This window comes from Ursus arctos, chromosome X (assembly GCF_023065955.2).
Source record: "Ursus arctos isolate Adak ecotype North America chromosome X, UrsArc2.0, whole genome shotgun sequence".
Lineage (NCBI taxonomy): Eukaryota > Metazoa > Chordata > Mammalia > Carnivora > Ursidae > Ursus > Ursus arctos.
The window spans coordinates 96,078,010-96,101,274 of record NC_079873.1 but is presented as its reverse complement, the minus strand read 5'-3'; the positions used below and the strand labels follow the sequence as shown (position 1 = coordinate 96,101,274).

At 34.5% G+C, this 23,265-nt stretch overlaps 1 pseudogene; it reads left to right on the top strand.

Annotated features, from left to right (window-relative positions):
• LOC113270987 (uncharacterized) overlaps positions 1–23,265 on the top strand; it is an 86,455-nt pseudogene that overhangs the window by 12,967 nt on the left and 50,223 nt on the right.

Genomic DNA, 23,265 nt, shown 5'->3' with positions numbered 1-23,265 from the left:
ATGAAAATTTTAATAGAAGCAAAATAAAGTTGACAATATTCAATACTCAAACATGATAAGAAGAAACTCTTATTATACTAGGGATAAGAAGGCAACTTCTTTAATATACTAAAAAGTAGCAACAAAAAGAAAGTTACAACCATAGTAAATGGTGAAACACTAAATCGTTTTCCTGTAAGATGGAGAAAAAGGTAAGGCTGCCTATTCTTATCATTTCTATTCAAAATTGTAGTGATTGTTCCAGCCATTGCAACAAGACAAGAAAAAATTAAAGGCATAAAAATAAGAAACACAAATCTATCTTTATTTGAAGATGACAAGATTTTTTTATGTAGAAAAATGTACGCAGTCTACTAGAACTAATAAGTTTATTTAGCAAGGCCTCTACACTGTAAGTAAAAGGCATTTCTTAAAGAACTGAAGGGAAATCAAAATAAATACATTTTTTATGGATTAAAAGAATCCATTTCATTAAGAGGTGAGTTTTTCTCCCAAACACCAATAGATTCAATGCAATCTCAATAAAAATTCCAGCAGCACTTTTTTTTTAATCCAAAGTTTACAAAGCTATGCTAAATTTATATGGAAAAAATAAGGACACAAAAAATAAGGATTGGATTATCCAATCCAATCTTGAAAAAGAACAAAGTGGGAGGAATAAAATTTTCTGATTTCAAAGTTGAGTATAAATCTAGACAAATTAAGACAGTGTTTTATTTGAATCATGTTGAGACATAGATTGTTTTATTTTAATAATGTTTGAGAGGTAGATGAATGGAGCAGAGTAGAGAGACTGGACATACAGCAACACATATCTGATCATGTGATTTTTAGCAAAAGGGCCAAAGCAATCCAATGGAGAAAGAAAAATGTTTTCCACAAAATGAGCTGAAATAAGTATATATTGATGGAGAAAAATGAGCATAATAAACTCTACATCACAGCACACACAGTCACTAATTCAAGATGAACTACAGACAAACATAAAATAAAAAATTATAAAACTTTAAGAGAAAAACGGGAATATTGTTGTAATTTCAGTATAGGCAAAGATTTTCAGGTGAGTTGGAGAAAATAACCATAAAAAATGATAAATTATACTTCTCCAAAAATTTAAAATTCTGTTTATCAAAAGACACAATTCAAATGAATAGGCAAACCACAGAGAGTGAAAAGTATTCTCAACACATATACCTATAAGAGAATTTTATCCAGGATATATGAAGAACTCTTGTATATCCATAACAAAAAGACAAAAACCTAATAAAAATGGGCAAGGGGCACCTGGGTGGCTCAGTCAGTTAAGTGTCTGACTCTTGATTTTAGCTCAGGTCATGATCTCAGGGTCGTGAGACTAAGCCCCACATTGGGCTCCATGCTCAGCAGGGAGTCTGCTTGAGATTCTTTCTCTCCCTCTCCCTCTCTCTCTCAAATAAATAAATAAATCTTTTTAAAAAATGGACAAAATATTTGAGTAGGTACTTCTCAAAATAAGACCTACTATTGACAAATAAGCAAGTGAAAAGTCTTCAGTATCATTTGTTCTCAGGGAAATTCGATTTAAAGCCACAGCGAATTACCATTATACACACAGAGTCTAAAAATAAAATTGCTAAAAGCACCAAATTTTGATGAGGTTGTGAAGCAACTGAAACCTGCATATAGTATGGGTGAGAGTATAAAATGGTATAAGGATATTACGGTTTCTTATAAAACTAACCTACCCTTACCTTATAACACAACAATTCCATCCTAGCTATTTTTCCAAGAGAAATAATTATATATTTCACAAAAAAGCCTGTCCATGAATATTCATAGCAGCTTTATTCATAATAGTCAAAACCGTCATCAGGTCATGTGTACATCAAAAGAAGAATGGATTAACAAATTGCATTATCCCGGCGATGGGTATTAAGGAGGGCACGTATTGAGTGGAGCACTGGGTGTTATATGCAAATAATGAATCATGGAACACTACATCAAAAACTAAGGATGTACTGTATGGTGAATAACATAACATAATAAAAAATTATTTAAAAAAAATAAAATAAGATAAAATTAAAAAAAACACAAACAACAAATTGTGTTATCCATATGAAGGAACTATACCCATCCCACTGAGAGCCCAGGTTGAAGTTGCCAAAGGGATGCTGAACAGGGCAGTAAAATGGAATGAATAATGGCTATACACATGCATTAACTTTGAAGACATTATGCTAAATAAAAAAGGCAAGAGAGTACATATACTATACGGTTCTATTTGTATGATGTTCTAGAACAGGCAAAGCTATATATGTTGGTTTCCTTTTAGGGTGGTAGCGATGGAGATAAACCGGGAAGAGCATAGGAAAATCTTTTGGGCTGATATTAATATTCTGTACTTTCACAGAGATTTGGCTTATATGGATGAAGGTACTTGTCGAAACTCAGTGATTGTCCTCACTACCTGTGGTTTTGCTTGCATGTACATTTTACATCAAAAGAAAAATTATTGTAAACTAATATTGATAATTCTTGTTAATAATTGCATGCTCTGTACTGTAGTGATGTCTGCAATTTACTTTGATATCCTATAAAAATAAAAAGGATGGATGGATGGAGGAATGAATAAATGGATAGATATGTTCTACGTCAAGTACAGAAAGTGTTAATGGTAGAATCTAGATGGTGGTGATCTGGGTGTTCTTTCAACTTTACTGTATAAAAATTTGCATAATAAAACCTTGGAATAAAGGCTAGGATATCTCAGACGCTTCTCTCTAAGAGAGGTGCCAATTTGCATAAGTGGATTCCCCTACCCCAAATAAAAGCTAAGTATTTTGGATAGTGCCAAAGTTTGTTTTTTGAAGGGAGAGTTCTCCCGGTTAAGTTCAAGTATATAGGTTGTAGATTTGAGACAACTAGCCTCCGATTAATATGCTGGTGAAGCTAATATTAGGAATGCTTTTTTTTATCCTTTTTCCTTCAGACACTACTGAGTCTTTGTTATGGGTTTTACACAATTAGGTACTACAGTCAAGGACAATGATTTTGCTTGGCATAATGGCTAATAGAATGTTAATTCTATTTAATTCTATTTTAATTAAAAAAATTAAATTTGGCATGTTTGTGGCTGGCATTATAATTGTGTGTCCTGTGAACTCTCTGAAAGATTCAAAACTCAAGGCTCATGAAAGACTTGACAATGAAGGTACTAAGGGTATGAAGGAACTACACCCATTCCACTGAGAGCCCAGGGTGAAGTTGCCAAAATAATGATGATTCTATCCAGGTATTTATGAGCTCTATGTCTGAGATGTAGGGGGTGAGAAACTGGAGAAAATTTTAATTTGGACTTTTAACTAGCAAGAGCAAAATAATTTAATCTAGGGTCTTAAGTATTTTGAACTTTAATATCTTTGGACATTAACTTTCTAGGAGAATTAATTCTTCAACTTTTATTTCTCCCTAGGAATTTGATAATGGGGCAACATATTCAAATGTGGGTGATCTTATGGTCGGCATTTTATTGTTAGAGTATTTTAATAATGCCCTTTATTCACACTGCAAAACCTCTGAGAGTATATGTTGAACATAATGGCTGGACATAACTTCAGCTGGAAAACAGAATAAGGAACACATTTTGGCCTGGCTTCTGATTTATTGCAGAACTTTTTGCAGGTAAAATCTAGGCTGACCAACTGAAGTCCCAGAAAGATATCAAAGAGTGAGTGGTTTCGTATAGGACAGAGTCAGCCTCAGAAAGGTGGGAGCAGGACTGTCTTGAAAGACTGCCAATCTCTTCCACTGAGGTAAATAGCCAAACCACTGGGTAAACGTAGATTGAATGGCTAAGGTTAATGGGTTAAAATTATAAAGGTCAAAAGACTAATTAAAGAACATGTTTCTTCCAGCACTGATACTTTCTTCCATGTAGAGAGACAGGAATTCTCACACTACGGGTTTGCCTTTTCTCCACCTCCTCAAGGACTTGGAATAACGTATATGTTTGGTAAATTGGGGGAGAATTAATTGGCTATACTTGGTCTGGCCCATTCAATTTCCCTTTCCCTTAAGGTCAGGCTCCACACAGCAAACACAGAATCTACTAATGGGGACAAGGGACAGTCACGCCTTAGCGCGGCACTGTTAAGTCACGTAACTGTTTCATTCTGCCTTAGCCTTTAGTTGCATTTCTCAATTTGTACAGAAATTATGGAGGATTGAGAAGCGGTGTTTATTGGGTCCACTCTTAAATACTGTAGAATTTACACGTGCTTGCCAATTTTAAAATCACAATTTTGAATTGTAAGAGTGAACATCTCTTAATGGACTTATTGGCTATATTTATTTCTTTTCCTGTGTATTTTCATTCATATACTTTGTCCATTTTTCTATTCCAGTTCATATTTTCCTTATTTATATGACCTCTTTCTATATTAGTGAAATGAATTGTCAATATACTGTAAATATTTTTATTTGGTTTACTTTCTATCTTCCAACTTTATAGTATTTTTGGAGTTTTCATATATAAAAAAGTACCGAGCTTTTCTTTTATGGATTTATAGTTTCCATGTCTTGTTTTGAAAAGCCTTATCCCATCTGAGATTATAAAAAAATACTTTTTGGAATCATATGGATTCCTATTTTATTTTATCATTACTACTTATCAAAATGGAATTTATCTCACTGTAAAGTTTGAGGTAAAAATGCAAGTTTCTAAATTTTTCCAAAAGAGCTAGTCAATTGTTCCAACAATGCTTATTGAATAATCCATTTTATTCCTACTTATTTAGAATATACTGAATCCCCACAAAATTGTTTCCAGCATCTCTATTCTTTTCTATTGTTTGATCTATTCTTGGAATATTACCTAACCAGTATGTAATAGACTTAGTCTTGCCTCATTACTCCACTTTTTTTTTTTAAATCTTTTTTTTTTTTTTTAAAGATTTTATTTATTTATTCGACAGAGATAGAGACAGCCAGCGAGAGAGGGAACACAAGCAGGGGGAGTGGGAGAGGAAGAAGCAGGCTCATAGCAGCAGAGCCTGATGTGGGGCTCGATCCCAGATCGCCGGGATCACGCCCTGAGCCGAAGGCAGATGCTTAACCGCTGTGCCACCCAGGCGCCCCTCATTACTCCACTTTTAATATCCTTGTTATTTTCAAATATTTATTTTTAAGATAATTTTAGACTCATTTTGTCATGACTAAAAGATAATAAAAATGGAAAAATCTTACTAATATGGCAATAGAAACAAATAATTTAATAACTAAATTAAAAAGACTCTAAATATTTGGAGTATCTTCTCGGACAACAACAAAGTAGCTTTCCATGTAACATAAGAGAAGTTTTACACATTTTCTTATCAGTCATGAACATTCTGTATTAAATATATACACATAGACTCAGCTGATGATGTTGTGCTATTGTAAATAGGATGCTTCCTTCCATAATCTTTTGAAACTAGTTTTTATTTATTTATAGAAAAGATAATTGACTTTTGCGTATTAATTTTATAACTGGTCACCTTACTGAATTATTTTGTTTCTAAGAATTTTTCAGTTGATTCTCTTGCATTTTAAAAACATAAAATCCTATCATTTATAAATAATAATTTTGTTTCCACTGTCCATTTGCCAATATGATTTATTTTAGTCTAATTACATTGGCTAGAATTTCCAAAACCTATCAAATTGATACAGTTCTAGAAAATAAACTTCTCATTTCTGATTTTAATGGGAAAGGTCCTAGGACATCACTGCTGATGATAAATAAATTTCTATAAAGTTTGTTTTTAAAATCAGTGATGGGTATTGAATTATATTAAATAATATTGTATAATTCATCGGGATAACTATGTTTTTCCTCCTTTGGCTAATTCATATAGTAAGTAATAATGATTTTCTAATACAAAACCATCCTTACATTTTTAAATAAATGTTCCACTTGTTCATGGTTTAATATATGCTTAATTAACTGCCTGATTCTATTTTCTAATGTTTTTTTAAGATATTTGCCTCAAAATTATATAGATTAGTTTGTAGGTTTTTCGGTGCCCTTTTGTAAGGGTTTGTTGTCAGCATTATGATGATTTTGTAAATTATATTTTAAATTGTTCTAGTTTTTGGCCTTGGAAAAGTTCATACGGTATTTACATTTTGTATTTATTAATGTTTCACAAGAATTCATCTATTTAATCATCTTGGCTATATGCATTAAGGGGATGGGCATGGCCTGGAATAAAGATGCCAACATTATTAATCATCTAGGAAATGCAAATCAAAACCACAGTATCACCTCACACCTGTTAGAATAACTATCATCAAGAAGACAAGAGACAATTAAGTGCCGACAAGAATGTGGATAAAAGGGAAACTTTATGCGCTGTCAGTGGGAATGTAAATTGGCACAGCCATTGTGGAAAACGGAATGGAGGTTACTAAAAAATTAAAAATAGAACTATGATATGATCCAGCAATCCCACGTCTGGGTATATATCCAAAGGAAATGGAAATAGGATATTGAAAAGATATCTGCATCCCTACATTTATTGCAGCATCATTCACAATAAACAAGATATAGAAACAAACTAAGTATCCTTCAATGAATGAATGGATAAATAAGATGTGAATGTGATGTATGTACACACATACATACACACGTATATATACCTGTATCTATACACACACACACATACACAATGGAAATATCATTCAGACATGAGAAAGAAGGAAATCCTACCTTTGCAACAACATGGATGATCCTGGAAGACATTATGCTAGGTGAAGTTAAATTAGACACAGAAAAACAAATATAGTATGATTTCTCTTATGTGTGAAATGTATGAAAGCTGAACTTATAGAAACAAAGGGGAGAATGGTGGTTACCAGGGGCTAGGGGTGGTGAAAATGAGGAGATGTTTCTGATCTTCCAGTTAGAAGATGAGTAAGTTCTGGGAATCTAATGTACAACATTGTGGTTAGAGATAACAATACTGAACTATAAACCTGAAAGTTAAGAGAGTAGGTCTTAAGTGTTCTTTCCCCCTAAAAGAAATGGTAATTATATGATGTAATGAAGATATCAGGGAACACTGTGATGGTAAATATATTATAATGTATAAGTACATCAAATCATGTTGTACACCCTTAAGTTACACAATGTTATATGTCAATTATAGCTTACTGAAGTTGAGGAAATAAACAAGGGGATGGAGAGCAGTGAGCATCAGTGCTTATTTCTATTTCGGATTTTTTCTTTATATATTTTAATGCTAGGTTATTTTGTCGCATAAAGATGCATGCTAGGGGGGCGCCTGGATGGCTCAGTCGTTAAGCATCTGCCTTCGGCTCAGGGCGTGATCCCAGCATTCTGGGATCGAGACCCGCATCAGGCTCCCTGCTCAGTGGGAAGCCTGCTTCTCCCTCTCCCACTCTGCCTGCTTGTGTTCCCCCTCTTGCTGCCTCTCTCTCTGTGTCAAATAAATAAATATAATATTTTTTAAAAAAGATGCATGCTAGAACTTTATTGTGAAATATACTCTGTGAATCAAGGAAAATGCTGTTAAAAATCAACTTTGCTAGTAATATAATTTTTGCACTTTCTTATACATAAGATTCGTGTGTGTTTGATTTTTTGGACTTCTGATCATTTGAAAGGACTATATCCTTGAAAATTTAAACACTTCTCAATCCCTATGTATTGATTTGTCAGCTTTAGATGATATTTATTGATACTCTGTTATTCATTCAATAAGTATTTATTGAGCAGCTACCATGTACCAGGCACTATGTTAAGTGCTGTTTAGGTATTAGTGAAAAAACCAAAATACCCGACCTTAGAAAACTAACCTGTAGCTATAAAAGCTGAGGGAAATTGCCATTTCAGAGTTCTTCTATCTCTTCTTCCACAACCTCTTAATTACATATTTACGTTGCCAATCACTAAACTTCATGTCCTGTTCTTTAATAATAATACCCACAAATGTTTGCCCTTAATTATATAATTGTTTTCTGCAGGTTCTTTCATACTCTAATCTCCACAATTGCAAGATCTGACCTTCTTTAATTCGATCCATTGACTAGCTCAAGAAAATATTTCAAAACATGCTTGTGATACTATGAATTCTCAATCCTTTTTATGTTCACAATATCTTTTGTCAAACTTCTTATACTAGAACATTCATTAACGTGGATAGGTATACGATTCTTGAGTCACACATCTCGACACTCCACCTTATTATTGCACCATAGTTTTACTTTGGCACCAAATGTTTCTAGGACGTTCTGAAAGCAGCCTGAGTTTCTGTCCTTCTAGGTGACTTTTTTATTGTGCCTGGATATATATGAAGACAGTTGCTTTATACTTAAAATTCAGTAAATTAGGAAAAATATGTCTAAATTTTAATCTTACATTATCAAATAGACTTTATATCTTTTTTATATCTTTTTTTTTTATTAGAGAGAGAGAATGCATACAAGCAGGGGTTGGGGGACAGAAGGAGAGCGAGAATCTTAAGTAGACTCCATGCCCAACACAGGGCTCGATGGGGGACTTGATCTCACTACCCTGAGATCATCACCTGAGTCTAAATCAAGAGTCAGACACTTAACCAACTGAGCCACCCAGGCACCCCAAATAGACTTTATTTTCAAAAGTAATCTAAAGATTACAGAAAAATTGGGAAGATCGTACAAAGAGTTACTATGTACTCCATACAGTTTCCCCTATTATTAACACCTTGCCTTATTATGGTATGTTTGTAAAATTAATGAGCTACATTACTTGTATTTACTTCATTGCTTTTAGATATAAATAATTATGAAGTAAAATCCATATGTTATTCAGATTTCCTTATCATTCACCTAATGTTCTTTCTTTGTTTTGGGACCTTATTCAGGATACCCCATGAAATTTAGTCCTCATTCATCCTTTGGCTTCTCCTGGCTGTGACAAGTTCTTAGAATTTGCTTGTTTTTGATGACCTTGATAGTTTTGAGGAATATTGGTCAGGTATTTTGTTGAATGTCTCTCAATTGGAATTTGTCTCATGTTTTTCTTGTTATCAGACTATGGTCATAGGGAAACCCACAGAGGTGCAGTGCCATTTTCAATGCATCATATCTAGAGTATATGTTATTAACATGATTTGTCACCGTTAATGTTGATTTTGATAACCTGGCCGAGGTAATTTGTTAGAATCGTCCAATGTAGAATTACTCTTTTTTCCCTTTTTCTATGCCGTACTTAAAAAGTGGGGAGTTATGTATCACCTCCTTGAGGGAGGATTATCTACATAAATTATTTGGAATTCTGTATGGAAGATTTATCTATTCTACCACATTTATTTATTTACTCAATATTAATTTAAGAAGTATGGCTTTGTGGATATTTATATCATATATAGACTGCATTCTTTCTTAGGACCTTCCAACTTTCTAAATATATTTTTTAACTTTCATACATGAGGGTTCTCTCTTCATGCTATAAGGTTTTATAGGTTTTGACATAATGTATAATGTCACATATACATAATTACAGTGTCATACAGAACAGTTTCACCACCATAAAAATCTCCTGTGCTTTACCTATTTACTAACCCCTTCCTTCCATTCCTTCCTGGCAACTACTGATCTTTTTACCGTCTGTCATTTTGTTTTTTTCCAGAATATCATGTAATTGAAATCATACAGTATGTAGGCTTTTCAGAATGGCTTCTTTTACTTAGCAACATGTATTTAAAGTTTATCTATGTGTTTTCATGGCTTGATACGTTCTTTCGTTAGTTGAATTTTTAATTTGTTGTTGCCACAGTTGTTAATTAAGCATCACTAAATATATTAGCCTTAAAATTTCTGAAACATGGAAATGGGTTGATCTGTTTAAGTGAATGATGCACCATTAAAGTTTTATCTTTAAAGTAGTAAGGTCAGGGGCACCTGGGTGGCTCTTTCAGTTGAGCATCTGACTCTTGGTTTTGGCTCGGGTCATGATCTCATGGTTTGTGGGATTGAGACCTGCCTCTGGCTCCTTCCTCAGCGGTGAGTCTGCTTGAAGAGTCTCTCCCTCTACCCTCCCCCCACTCCTGCCTCCTTCTTCCTCTCTCTCTCTTTCAAATAAATAAATCTTAAAAAAAAATAAAGTAGTAAGGTCAGTAAACAGAAATAGTCATCTAGAGCCAACAGAGGTGCAGATTGTTAATTACCAGTACACTTGACCCTTGAACACAGCAGGTTTGAACTGCTCAGAACCACTTAGACATGTATTGTTTCTGATAAGTACAATATTGCAAATGTATTTTCTCTTTCTTTACTCATCTTTAAATACAAATCTTTGTTGTTTTAAGGGTTCACTCTACTTTCTGGAACTAGAATCTTAACAGAATTTTTATTTGCAAGTATTTTCTCCCATTCTGTAAATTGTCTTTTCACTTTCTTTTTTTTTTTTTTTTAAGATTCTGTTTATTTATTTGACAGAGAGAGAGAGACAGCCAGCGAGAGAGAGAACACAAGCAGGGGGAGCGGGAGAGGAAGAAGCAGGCTCCCAGCAGAGCATGGAGCCCAATGTGGGGCTCAATCCCAGGACCCCAGGATCACGACCTAAACCAAAGGCAGACACTTAACTGACTGAGCCACCCAGGCGTCTCAGTCTTTTCACTTTCTTAATAGTGTTCGTTGATGCACAAAAGTTTTTAATTTCAATGAAATCTATCTATTTCTTCTTTTGTTACATGAGATTTTGGTGTCCCACTTAAGAATCCATTGTCAAGTAAAAGTTCATGAAAATTTACTTACATAATTTTTTTCTGAGAGTTGAACTCTAGATGTAAGCTTTCATATCTGCCATTAATTTTAAAAATTCTTAGTCATTATTACTTCAAGCATTTCTTCTGATCCATTCTTTCTTCTTTCTTTCTCCTTCTTTTATTCAAATTATTCATATGTTAAATATTTTGAAATTGTTCCACTGTAATTGAATATTCTGTGATTTTGTTCATTCTGTCTTCTCTTCGCATTTCAGTTCGGGAAGTTTCTAATGACAAATCTTAAAGCTTACTAATTGGTTTCTCAGTTGTCTAAGTCTACATGAGCCTAACAAAAACATTTTTCATTACTTACTGTACTTTTAATTTCTAGTATTCTTCTTCCATACTTTCTTACTTTTTCTGTATCTCTTACATAAACTTATCTGATCTTGCATATTGTTTCTATTAGAGCCCCTAACATGTTAATTATAATTATTTAAAATTACCTGGTTGATAATAATAATAATCATTTCATGTATATGTCTAAGCTAAGACCGACAATCACTTTTTAACTGCAAAAAATTACCTTTTGATCTGGAAATTGAAGTGTAAATTTTTCTTCTATCACATACATAAATATGTTTATATATATATATTTTAGGAATATAACATTCATTTTGGACATTTCAAATTGCTTTGACCTTATTTTTCTCTCAACTCTGCTTGATTTTCTCAGGTCTTTTAATTGTATCAGTGGTTCTATTTGTAGTAGAATATATTCTAATTATTGATATGTCTAATATAGGTTTTTTTTTGGATGGTTAATTTTTTTCTTCATGTTTCCCATGAATCACTTAACTTTCGTGTATTTCTGTTTCGTTACATCACTACTAACCTTTATATATAGTCTCAATGTTCTATTTAATGACTTAAAGTGGGTTTTTTGTCTAGTATATTTTTCACTTACTCGTTTACTATGCTCCTTTCCTTAATATCTCTCATTTCCTGCTCTGCTGTTTGTTCAAGATAAAAATGGGGAAGAGTAATTAAAATTTAAAAAAATGGGGATGAGCAAGAGGAGCAAATCAGGTCAGCCATGACTTCAATTTAAGTATGTTTTCTCAAAATAATATATTTTCATAGAACCTATAGGTAACCATCTTCTATTTGATCTTGTCATTTTCCTCTTTGGAAAAACTGTAACAGGGAAACACAACTCACTTAAAGCTGCAGATAGCAAAGATTCTCTATGACTACTCATCACAGACAAGAGCTTGAAGGAAATAAATATGATGCATCTATACAGATACTTGACTCCTTCAGTCATTTTTGTCCCACCACCATTCTGTGTTCACCTGAATTTTTATGGAGATAGACTCCATTTTCCTTAAAGCACATCCCATAGTTCTTGCCTAAGAAATTAAAGAATCATTAATTACTTGTTTTAGGATCCATAACTTACTTTAGAGAAAACATTACTTTTGTGACACCAATAGAAATATATATGTATCGAATATTAACTTCTCATTTTGGCCTAAATTTTACTCTCTTACATTTTTTTTCATATCTCTGGTTTCAGGTTTTAGCTCTTAAATAATTTTACTGAAGACTTTTCTTCTCCACTTTCCATTACTTACTGATTTGGGTGTGTTTTAGTGAGAATAAGAGAATATGTATGTGTGTATGATATAATTTGTATAAAATATGTAAATGCAATGAGGGTACAGTTCATTTTTAATAAATTCATACACGCATGTAAACGTTACCATAATCAAGACAGAAAATTTCCATCATCTCTAAAAGCTTTCATTGTGTGCTTCTCAATTCTTATTCTTAGCCCCTATCCCCAACAAACTGATCTTCCTGTCATTATAGATTACATATATTCTACTTATAATTTTATGTAAGTAGAACCATACAGTATATATTCCTTTGTATCTGGTTTCTTTCATTTGTATGCTGTGCTTGAGATTTAGTTGTATTGTTACATTTATCAGGAGTATGTTCCTTTTTTCTGAGCAGTATTCCATTTTAAAGATTTATCACACTTTGTTTATCAAATCTGTTGATGATCATTTATTTTGTTTCCAGTTTTTGACTATTATGAATAAATCTGCTATGAACATCTGTAGATAAGTCAATGTGGACACATACTTTCATTTCTCTTAAGTAAATACTGAAGAGCGGAATTCTCGGTCATATAGTAAGTATATGCCTAACTCTGAAGGAACTGCCAAACTGTTTTCAAAGATTGTTGTATCTTTTAACATTTCTACCAGTAATTCATGAGAGCTCCAGTTGTTCCAGTTGGCAAGGGCCAACACTTGGTATTTACAGTCTTGTATATGTTAGCTGTTAGACTGGAAGTGCATCGGTATCCTATTGTGGCATTAATTTGGATTTCTTTCATTATGAGTGATGGTGAGCTTCTTTTAATGGGCTTATTTATCATTTATATAACTACTTCGTGAAGTATCTGTTCAAATTGTTTGCCAGTTTTTAATTGGGCTCTTTATCTCCTTATTGACTTATAAAAGTTTGTATATTCTTGATCTGAGACTTCTGACAAATATCTGAATTCCTAGAGTAACCCTTTTTCTGAAGTATATTTTTATATACTGTTTACCATGCTCTTTTTCTTACATTATTCAATTTATTTCCTGTCCTGATCTTTCCACATAGTAAAAATGGGGGAAAGCAAGAACAGTAAACAAAGCTAGCAGAACTTCAATTTGAGTATACTGTCATAGATTTTCATATGTTGTCTTATAGTTAATTGTGTATCCATCTCCCTCACTAAATTGAGTTTCTTGAGAGTAAATGTGATAAATAAAATATATACATATATATTATATAATATATATGTATACATATTATATACACACGCACACACACACACACACACACACAGATCCCCTGGCGTCCATTTCTTGCCAGTTGGTGGAATACAGTAATTCAGTCAACAGGAGACATTAGACAATTAGTACCTGGGCTTCAAATCCCACAGCATAAGATGATTCCTGCCATAAAAGAAGTTTTACCTGATGAATTTATCATGGATGACTATTATGCCTGAAGAAATGTTGGGTAACACAAATTGCCTTAAAAAGCTCTATTTTCCTAGGAAATATCTGGACCACCTAGTAGGGGAAACTTCTTAACATAATGTGATTAGAAAATAATTATTCTAACACTCTGTGTATCATTAAAGAAGGTATTTAAATACTACATTATATTATATTCAAAGACTCTAGTAGATATTTCAAAAAATAATGATGGTAATGATGGTGATAATAACGACTACCAACTGAACTGTTTATATTTATACCATCTGATTAGGAGCAAGTTATTCTAGAACTCAATTGGATATGTTAAAGTCAATGGCAATGCAAACTATATTTACAGCATTTTTAACAACTCACACGTAGTCAAGTTGCTTCTCTGAAATGTCAAAGACATTTTTTTTCCAATTAGCTATTAAATTTATATATACAGAAGAAAGGAATTTGCTTTTGAAGTCACATCTTATTGTAAAAAGTGTTCTGAGAATTGCTCTTCATTCCAATAACAACAACAATCCACTGCAAATTATGGCCCAATATCATGCAAAACTGCAAAGTTAGAGAACATAATGCAATGGAAAGAAGACTGAGATTTCTGTCTGCAATGAAAATAAATGCTTGAGCACTACAAAAGGAATTGGAACATTTCTTAAAGGCCAGTAAATATGACCAGGCTATTAATTTCTACAATATGTCAACTAACAAATAACATGATTTCCAGGAGAAATAGGCTGGCAGAATTGAATAGGCTCCTCGTAGACCACTGTAACTCTGTTGTATTACAAAGACTGATGCCATCTTGCCTTTCAAATTTTGCTCATCTAAACAGTTACAAAGAAACCCAACAATCTCTTCCATACCAATTTCAAGATGCACCAAGAGGGAAAATATTTCAGTTATCTCAGTGAGACTTTTCATACCCCTGTGATAGTTTACCCATACCTCTCCTCCATGCACCAAATGTTAAACATGATCAAAAGCTATATAAAGAATATTATTTTAGGGGTGCCTGGCTGGCTCAGTTGGTGGAACATTAAACTCTTGATCTCAGGGTTGTGAGTTCGAGCCCCATGCTGGGTGTAGAGATTACTTAAAAATAAAATTAAAAAAAAAAAGAACATTATTTTAGTGTAAAGGAGGCTGGATAAAAAGGCAAGCCAGAGTTGATCAATTTGTTCCCCAAGTCACATAATCACAATAGTTATATGGAACTATGTAGACCAAAGACCAAGCAGAATGATTCGCTTTGTAGCCCCTTCACTGAGCATATTGACATTGTAAAGACACAGGCTCGGTGTAAGGGTTTTCCTTGTTTTCTAACACCAGAGTCTAGGCAACGGTATGTAGTCAACAGATTATAGCTACTGTTATTAATAAAGTGAAGTTTAAAAACTTTATGGTTGGGGCGCCTGGGTGACACAGTTGGTTAAGCCTTCAATTCTTGGTTTCAACTCAGATCGTGATCTCAGGGTTGTGGGATCCAGACCTGCATCTCGCTCTGTACTCAGTGTGGAGTCTGCTTGGGATTCTCTCTCCCCTCTCCCTCTGCCCCTTCCCAATCCCCCTCTAAAATAAATAAATCTTAAAAAAAAAAAAAGCTTATGGTCACTATGGGGGGCGGGAAGAAAGTTTATGGTCACTATATTTACAAATCCCAAATCTTCATTTATCCTGGTCTCTAGCCCTGATATTAGAAAAATTCCTTCTACTCATTCAACAGAAACTTTCTTAATGCTTAGTATGTGCTAGAAAATGAACTGGGTACTGGGGATGAAATGATGGCATAATCTGTGTGCTAAAAAAAAAAAATCACAGGCTATTATCTCCCATTTACTTTTTAAGTAGAATAGGGTTAAACATACTATGTTATGGGGACAGTAGGTGGGATAGTGAGAAAAAAGGGGATGTTTTTTAGAGGAGGCAATATAATGAGGAGTTTAAAGTAGAAGAAAATGACCATATTTATGTTTTAGAAAGGTCACTCCATTAGCAATACGGGGTACTAATTGGTGAGGGTTAGACCACAAGTAGAAATGGGTACTGCAAAGCTTCAAAAAAGAGAAGGTATTGGCCTGGTGTAAAGAAATAACTCTAAGAGTGTACATAAAAAGGATAGAGATGAAAAAAAAAACATAAAGGAGGCAAAATTAAAGGATTTAGTAGTTGACTGGATGCAGCATAGAATTTGGGAGTGACTTCTTAGTTTCTGATAGTGCACTTCAAAAATTTCTCCCAGTTAGTCCTATAGTGCATCTAATCCAAGGTTATTTCTTTAGAGAGAGCTCATTTGGGGCCATAGTAAATATTAATGTTAATATGGAGAAAGCAACCGACTTCCTTTAATGACCATTTAAAGGATACTCATTCATAAATAGGTTCAAAGTGAATTGAGATTATTTCCCTTTTGGATATTCTACAATATAACCTCTTCTATTTTGGTGTATTATATTGGTCTCTGCTTCTTTGGACTGGTTTTTATTTGGCTAGAATTTACTATATTCTAGCTCCTAAGAGGATTCATTTTTCCAATATTTTGAGATCTGATGAACAGGTCTCCCCCCCCCCCACACACATGCATAATTAAGAAATTTGAGATCAGAAGGATGTGTTGATAATTTGTTAGAAAGGGGCTCTTTCACCATCCTGCCTGTTACTACCCACCTCATTTCACTTGTTTTATTCTTAGGATAATTCCAGCTCTAATGGCGGCATAATGGAGGATAGCATGAAGAAGTATGCATTGCAGAGGAGATATTAGTTACTTCCCTTGTAAAGTTACCATTAGTGCTACTGAGGCAGCTTTAGGAAAATTTTGCAAAAAAATAAGATATATTATAGACCAGAGTCTGGTCTTAATATGTGACAAAATACACATGTACTCCTCACAGCTCAACGAATAATTATGGGGCCTCTTTATATTACTTAGGGACAAGTCATGATTATAAGCTTAAACTAGTACTTGTTAATTAGTGGCATTTCTAACATAAATAGTGAAAGTGTCGTGCGTAGGAAAGATTGTACACAGCAGCCGTGGATGAGACTCAGTTTATGGGAAGATGGTTATAACAACGTAGCTTCGATCTGGGAGAAGAATGGAATTCCTAGATGTGATAGAATAGTTATTGGGGTTCCTATTGGAATACCACAAAAAATTTCTACCCCTCCAAAGGTTCATTTCAGTCTGGACATTGTGTCTGAAGTTCTAGAGCAGAGCAAACTCTAGAAATAAAGACATTTCAGACCTTATAACTACCCTATGAAGTGGAAACTATCTCTATCCAAGCTCTTATACCTAATAACTATTATAATAAGGATTTAAACCTTGGTTGAGTTCCAAGTCTGTGTTCTCAAATACTACACTATACTGCATAAAATGTCAGGGAGCAATTTTATATTTAGGTCAGCATTCAGGAGTGATTCTCTCAATTTTTTTAACATGATATGAGGAAAAGGGGAAAGAGATGATTTCACTTTAAATTAGTTTTCAGTGGTCTAATCTGAGGCATTCATTCCTTCACTAAAGCAATTATTGGGACACCTACACTGTGCCAGTTGCATAAGAAGATTTGAGAAGATAAATTTTTACAAAGCATACCATTTATCAGGTAAGATAAGATAGGATTTTTCTATCTTTTGCTATAGTTTTACGCTACCTTTCTGATGTGCATAAATTGTTGAGGGGGCACCTGGGTGGTTCAGTTGGTTAAGCGACTGCCTTCGGTTCAGGACATGATCCCAGAGTCTGGGATCGAGTCCCTCATCAGGCTCCCTGCTCAGCAGGGAGTCTGCTTCTCCCTCTCCCTCTGCTCTTCCCCCCACACCGCTCGTGTTCTCTCTCGCTCACTCTCTCAAATACATAAATTTAAAAAATCTGTAAAAAAAAATAAAGGAAGTGTTCAGGAGGATCTGAACACGTGGAGAAGAGACTACAGGTATGGTGTTCCAGCAAACACAACCACACAAAAGTTCTTAAAAGCCTGGATGAGCAGAAGTGTACAGGGCGCAGTGGAAATATGAGCACTAAGCAACAATTTGGTTTATATGACATATGGGATTTACAAGTGAGATCACCGGAAGACGGCTCAAAATCACAGAGGGTATTGAACTCTAGGCTAAGGAAAGTGCACTGGGGCCAATGCGGAATGAACAGTTCTGAGACAAAGTGAAAGACTGAGAGTCTGGTGTTTAGTTGTTGTTGTTTTGTTTTATATATCATTTTGACTGTGTGTATAAGGCTAGACGTAGATGGGGAAAATAGGAAATTATGAAACTATTGCAGGCATGAAGTGATATGAACCTGAAGCAGATGGCAGCAAAAATGGAAAGATAAGATTAGATGTGAACAAATAGAAAAGAGATTACAGGTCTTCTAAGAAACTACCTACTCTGAGGTAGCCCGTGTATTGGGAAACATGATAGATACTGCATTTTGGCAGACTGAGTTTTGTTCTCCTGCCTACCAATTTCCAATTACATAACTTTGTACAAGTTATCTAAACTCTCCTACATTTAAAATTGAGAGGGAGGAAATTCTCAATTCATGTTAATTTCCTTCTTTCTTCCCTTTGTCTCTTCATTCCATAGATAACAACATGAGACAGTTGAGTATTACTATTATAATCTTTGTTTACAATGTAAGTTTGATAGGAATTTAGAGATAAGAGAGTTCTGAGGGATAGGGTAATTATTCAATGAAGCAATATTCTATGCTGGGGTATAAACAGTATTGAACCAGGGGAGGGACCAGGGAATGGGACACTAGAGCTAGAGGTTTCAAACATTTTAGTTCATATTTTGGTAGGTACAATGAAATCAGCAGGTCCTAGCAAAATATCATATAAGGCTAAAGAAAAGGAATAGTCAACATTGACAAGAAGTTTTCCAACTGGAATAATTGGATTTTCATTTGTTCTCCTTATGGAACCAAGAAGGCTAAAAAAGAGAAAAAAAAATATGTCACCAGTTGGAAGGAAAATTGATGGATTTGTTTTTGTACACATTAAAAATGAGATATTTGAACATCCACAGCAACTTGGTAACAGGTTATAAATTTTTGGTAGGCTTTTTACTAAGTTCTCATCAAGATAGTAAAAAAAAAATACAAAAAGACATAAAAACTGATAACCAATACCTTTTACAAGCTAAAGGTGGACCATGTGAAGCAAAATAGTGGACTAGGGAGCTCTAAGCTCCCTCTTCCAACACCAACATTAAAACAAACAAACATAAACTGAATCTTTCTGGAAAACAGAGATTAACTGTGTGTACATCTGTTCTAACCTCTATGAGGGATACCTGAAAGACTGATGCAAGGTGCTTGACTCTGTTTAGCCTACCTCAAAACTCAGGCAGGAAAATAGTGGTCACTGACAAGAAAAGCTGTAAGGTGAACCATAACCCCCCACTCAGATGGTTGGGACAAGAGATTATTGATGAATAATACAGATCATTTAAGACATGGGGGAGATGCTGGGGTGAGACTCTGAGAAATTAGATCAAAATTGGCAGTATATAGGAGAAAATTTAGAAAGTCACACACATACTCTAATAATATACATGCCCAGAGAAGACCTGAGAAGGCCTAAAGCTTTCACCTTGGGCAGATTCCCAGGCCCAGAGCAAGTCTAGTTAGGTGCTAAAAGAATGTACCAGCACAGAGCCAATCTGCAAAGACTGGGACAGGTTGTTTTTCTTCTGTCTGCCTGCCTCTTCCTTCTTTTTTCTTTTTTTTTAATTTTGGTGTGTTTGTTTTATCTTCTGCTATTCAAGGACACTCTGTCAAAAGATTAGCTGAACAGGAGGTAAAGGAAGAGAGACTTCAAGGATCAAATACAACAAGGAATAGTTTTGCAAAATAATTTGGAAAAACCACAAAGCAAATGGACTACTACTGCTTCCAACAATCAAAAGAAAGAAAGGAAGGAAGAAAGCAAGAAAGAAGAAAAAGAAGACAGCAAACTCTGGGGAAGGGAGAAAAAGTGATTTCCAGAGTTACCCATGAAAATAGTCAAATGCCCAGTTTTCTTTCTCTTTTTGCTTTTAAGATTTATTTATTTATTTAAGAGAGAGAGAGTGCACGAGGAGGATGGGCAGGGGGTGAGGGAAAGAGAGTATTAGGCAGACTGGGCAGAGCGTGCAGCCTGACACAGGGCTCGATCTCACGACCTTGAGATCACGACCTGAGCCAAAACCAAGAGTGGATGCTTAATCGACTGTGCCACGGGTGCCCGGCCCAATTTTCAACGAAAATCTTAAGATATACTAAGAAAACAGAGACTGGCTCAATGAAAAGAATAGAATAAATTGATGGAAACCATCTCCTTTCAATCAATCCTAAATATATATTTGTTGAATGAATAAATGACTAAAGAATGAAAGCAAGAAATTAAAATCCACGGTGAAGAACTAGCTATGATGAACACCATGCCATAAACAAGACAAACAGAAAACTGAAAACTGGAATAAAACAGATGGTTTTTATTGGAAAGTGTATTTTATCAAAATTGTTGACTGAAGGTTTCCAAAACTTCTCAATTGTATCTATACTAACTGGTCTGTTATGATTTTCTGAGAGCTAACATGTCCACCTCCCCATGTTTTTAAGTGCCAATTAATTTCATAAGCAAATTCTTTTTTTTTTTTTAAAGATTTTATTTATTTATTTGACAGAGAGAGACAGCCAGTGAGAGAGGGAACACAAGCAGGGGGAGTGGGAGAGGAAGAAGCAGGCTCCCAGCGGAGGAGCCTGATGTGGGGCTTGATCCCAGAACGCCAGGATCATGCCCTGAGCCAAAGGCAGATGCTGAACGACTGCGCCACCCAGGCGCCCCTCATAAGCAAATTCTATCAAACTTTCGAGGAGCAGAAAATCCCAATGTAATTAAATTTTAAGAAAAGAAAGAAAAATAAGGAAAGTATCCAAATGATATTTTTATTTTTATCCATATCTGTAAAACAAAATAGAATACTGATGTAAGAATCATGAATAAAATAAAAATATAGGGGCACCTGGGTGGCTTGGTCAGTTAAGCATCTGCCTTCAGCTCAGGTCATGATCCCAGGGTCCTGGGATTGAGCCCCACATCAGGCTCCCAGCTCAGTGGGGATTCTGCTTCTCCTTCTCACTCTCGCTCTGCCCCTCTCTCTGCTCATGCTTGCTCTCTCTCAAATAAAAAAATTAAATCTAAAAACATAAAAAATAAAATAAAATAAATAAAAATATAATTCAAAAATTGTAGTAAAAGAATAATTCACGTAACCCAAGTGATTTTGTTTGCATTATAGAAATGTAAAAATGGCTCAATATTGTAAAGCATATTAATATAGTTCACCATATTAAGCATAAATAGCACACTTATTTCAATAAATTCTAAAAAGCCATTTAATAACGGCTAAACATCATGAATAGAATGAAAAAAATTTAAAAAAGGAAGGAAGCATATAAGCAAGCAGATGAAAGGAAGAATATCTTTAGTAAACAGTAAAATAGTAACAGATATGTTTTCATTTTATATGAGTATATATATACACACACATAAATAATACATGCTTACATGCATATATCATATCATGCTTAATGGTGAAGGACTAGAATTGTTTTGTATTAAAGACCAGAATTAGACAGGAGGACTACCACCATTATTATTACTTAAATGTTTCCTGGAACTTTGGCTAATCTAATTAACCGAGAGAAGAAAAAGTGACATAAATATAATAAAAGAGTAGATCAGATATGACAGTTTATAATTTTATAATTGTGTTCCTGGACTACCCAAGTGTTAGGGTCCCTGTCACCTCAAAATTCATGTTTAAGTCCTAACCCCCAATGGAACTATATTTGGAGATATGGCCTTTAAAGAGGAAATTAAGATTAAATGAGGTCATATGGCTGGGGTCCTAATCCAATCTGACTGGGGTCTTTATAATAAAAGAAAAAGAAACCAGAGTTAGGGTGTATACATTTATGTATTTTACAAAATTTATAGATTTACATATTTTATCAAATTTATCAAACTCTGAAAAGATTTGGTCCATTATTTCAACAAAAATTCTTTTTTTGCTTGCTCTCTCTCCTCTCATTGGACTCACATAATTTGAACACTGGTAGGTTTGATAATGTCCCACAGGTCTCATATAATGGTATACTTGTTACAATTCATTAACCTACATTGAAACATGACAATCACCCAGAGTCCATAGTTTAACTTAAGGTTCACTTTTGGTATCGTACTTTCTATAAGTTTAAACAAATATATAATTATATGTATCCACCAGTATAGCACCAACCAGAGTAGTTTCGCTGCCCTAGGAATTCTGTGCGCCTCACCTATTCATCCTGCACGGTCCCCTAGCCCATGGTGACAATATATCTTTTTATTGCCTCCATAGTTTTGCCTTTTCTAGAATGTCATGTAGTTTTAGTCATATAGTATGTAGAATTTTCAGATTTGTTTCTTAGTATGCAATGAAACTTCCTCCATATCTTTTCATGGCTTAATAGTTCACTTCTTTTTAGTGAGGAATAATATTCCATTGTTTGAGTATATAACTAATAATTCACTTACTAAAGGATACCTTGGGCACTTCCGTGTTTTGGCAATTAACCAATGAAGCTGCTATAAACATTCATGTGCAGCTTTCCGTGTGGACATATGTTTTCAACACCTGTGGGTAAATACTAATGAATACGATTAGTGGATTGCATGGTAAAAGTATGTTTAGTTTTGTAAGAAACCACCCAATTGTCTTCTCAATTCACTGTGCCATTTTGCACTCCCACCAGCAGTGAGCGAGTGAGAGGTTTTGTTGCCCTATATCCTTGCCAGCATATGGCAATGCCAATGTTCTGGATTTGGGCCATTTCTAATAGGTGTGTATTGGTACCTTATTGCTGTTTTGTGTTTCCCTGAAGAGCTATGATGCGGAGCAGCTCTTCATATGTTTATTTTCCATCTGTATATCCTCTTTGGTGAGGTGTCTGGTAAGATCATTGGCCCATTTTTAAAGTATGTTGCTTGGGGGGTTTTTTATTGTCGAGTTTTCAGAGTTCTCCGTATATTTTGAATAAGAGTCCTTTATCAGATATGTCTTCTGCAAATATTTGCTTCCAGTATGTGGCTTGTTTTCTTATTCTTTTGACATTGTGTTTCACAGAGCAAACATCGTAAATTTTAATGACATCCCGCCTATCACTTCTTTCATGGGTTAAGATTTTGATGTACTAAAAAGTCATCACCATGCTGAAGGCCATCTAGGTTAACTCCTAGATATTTTTCTGGGAATTTTATAGTTTTTGTTTTACATTTAGATCTAGGATTCATTTTGATTTAATCTTTGTAAAGGGTGTAAGGTCTGTGTCCAGATTCCTTTTTTGTATGTAGATGCAGTTGTTCCAACACCTTTTGTTGAAAAGGTCATTATTGTACTGCCTTTGCTCCTTTATCAAAGATCAGTTAAGGGGCACCTGGGTGGTT